The sequence below is a fragment of the Polypterus senegalus genome, chromosome 10, assembly GCF_016835505.1.
Source record: "Polypterus senegalus isolate Bchr_013 chromosome 10, ASM1683550v1, whole genome shotgun sequence".
NCBI classification, from domain to species: Eukaryota; Metazoa; Chordata; class Cladistia; order Polypteriformes; family Polypteridae; genus Polypterus; species Polypterus senegalus.
Genome location: NC_053163.1, coordinates 121,558,555 through 121,561,259, shown reverse-complemented (window position 1 = coordinate 121,561,259; position 2,705 = coordinate 121,558,555).

The window sequence follows — 2,705 nt, the reverse complement described above, 5'->3', positions numbered from 1 at the left end:
CTGCCATACTCTGCTGTTTGTTGGCTGGTGTGAAGGTCCACCGACGTCCTTACCCAGCCAGGACAAGTTCAGGATGGAACGATAGGGGAAGACAACTTATACAGAGTTTTATCATCCCCAAGACACTAGATGGTAGTGAGCACACGCTCAGGTTCCCACATGGGGGCCCACAGGGCATGCCGGGTATTCTAGTCCTGGAGGACAGCCCTGTTGGGGCCTGTGGGAGCCACCAGGGGGAGCTGCAGGATTGATGAGTCCCTATTTTATGAAGTTTTCACCTCACCCAGAAGAGCTTACAGACCACATGTGCAAAAGATTGGAAGCACTACTGGAGCAGCTTAAATAAAAGGAGATGCCTGCCTCACATTGGAGAGCCAGAGATGGAAGGAGAACAAAACTTGAGAGGAGTAGTGAAGGAGGCATTGACTCAGGAAAAAAGGAAGGAAAAGAGTTGTGCTTGTGCTGTACTTGTGCTTATTGAGTATACTTGTGGTTTTAGGGTGGGAAACACTTATCATGAAGAGTTTCTCATGAACAATAGACTCTTTGCACTTTTAACTTGTGTCCATGCCTGTTGTGTTGGGTGTTGGGGGAGTTGGAGAAGCCCTTACTGTCCACACTGGTTATTAAAATGATTAGCCTCTGAGTGCTGTCTTGTCAGGAATGCATTGGAGTTTGATTTTTTTTGTATGTGTTTTGCTTTGTTTGGATGTATTATTAATCTTAAATTCTTTTTTCCTTCTACTTGTTTTTCAAAGGACATTGTAATTCTGAGGCTCTGGTCTTGTTTTGTCAAGTATCTTGGTGCACATTTGTGAGTCATGTGACTTAGCACAATCAAACTTTAAAAGTAAGCAATTAACACAGCAAAACATCCAAACTTTGAAACCATAAAGAAAAGACAGCCCAGCAGGTCTAAATTATTATTTTTACTACATTTTTGTTCTGCTGCTACACTATTTTGTTTTTGCTGTGGGTGCTACTGTGTTGTGTTTTCGTTGCCATGATTTGTTGTGTGGTTGGCGGAGATGGAGTCCTGGATGTTATGCTGTGTGAAGTGACTTACGTGAAGGTTTATACGCCAGCCACATCTCCATACTTGCATCCAAGTTGGTAGTTATTTAAAAATAGAGTTGGTAAGTTATTTAATGTTTTTCTGCTTTAGAGCATTAGCAATTCCTTTTTGACTTCCATTCTGGTTTTGTTATTAGTTCATTTTGAATTCATGATAAGCGACTTTGTTTCCATATTTTTGATTATGACTTTTTCTTGCCAGTGCTTTTCCATAGGAGGGAAATGTACACTTAAATAAGCAGGTGGGCTGTCCCTGTGATGCAAGCCAAATGAACTTCTAGCATTTCAGTGTGTCATTATCGTACATTTTTTTTTTCTCCATTTCTTAATTCTGTGGCAACAAGACCCTACTTGAGACTATTGCCTGAGCAAACAATAAAACCATAGGCTATTTAGGAAAGGCTTCTGGTTTTGACTTAATTTTGTCTCCAACTTAAGTTTTGTTTTTGTCTTTGAAAACATTGACAAAAGAACAATGACTTTACTTTGACCATTACTTTTGACAGCACCTCTGTTGGATCTCATAACGAAAAATTCATTAATCTTACATTAATGTATCTATTGTAAGCGCTCATTACACAACACATAGAATTCATTGAGCTATCCAGCCTTCGAACCTTTTCCTCAACACCAAGCCACCTGGACACGGCTGAAGAGCTAACACCTCAGTCAATGAAACCTATGATCCTGTCGTTTGATGATATGCTGCTCTCCTGTGCCTTTAGAGATATCTGGTTTAAATCAAAACATAGGGGGCTTTGCCCCCTGCTCGCTTTGCTTGCCCAACCCCTGCCTGCGCTATGCGCCCACCACTTCCCGTCTCTGCCACTCGCGTTGTGAAGAAGGGGGCTAAACGCACCCCAAGGAGACGTGATCGCATCTCTGACACCCCCTCTTAAACGGTGATACAATGGGAAACACATTGTTTTGTTTTTTTTTTTACTTCCTCTTTGCTCAATCAGCTGCTGGTTTGCTGCTGCTGCCGTTCCACATGGTCACACGGCGCACTTCTGTCATATCACCTATGTCCATATATTTGATCTCTTTTCGCTTTTGCCTTTTTATCAATATCATATTGAATTTTGATTCCGTGTTTGGGATTACATCGTAAAAACGCAACATATAACTGCCCGTGAGTGAATATTGTTTCATTCTCTCTACAAGAAATGTGTCTGACATAACCACGCAGAACTTTTCCAAATCTCCAAGAGCATAAGCTCTTGTTGTCTCTCTGGACGTGAAATCACGTCTCATCTCCTTCCAAGATTTTGTTTTATAATAGATATAATATAATAACTTTTCTCTGTTGTTTGAGAAGGTTTGTCTTCCATTGCCTGTTTTAAAGGGTTTGTACTATAAAAACATTAGGCTATAAACCAAGGCTGCAAAACTAAATAACCTGTTTTTTAAGATACACACAGCATGACAGTATGAAAATGGAGCAGGCGGCAGAAGAAGTTACTGAAATTTGGGTCTTCCAATGGATTTCATGGTTTGTTAGGAGTACATGTCAACTTCACGCCTTTTAGAGGTTACACTCACGATTCAGGCAGAGTGTCAGGGTGGAGGTGCAGAAAGAAGAAAGTGTTTAGACATCTGAATGCAGGTAGCCCACTGGAAAACACGAAACA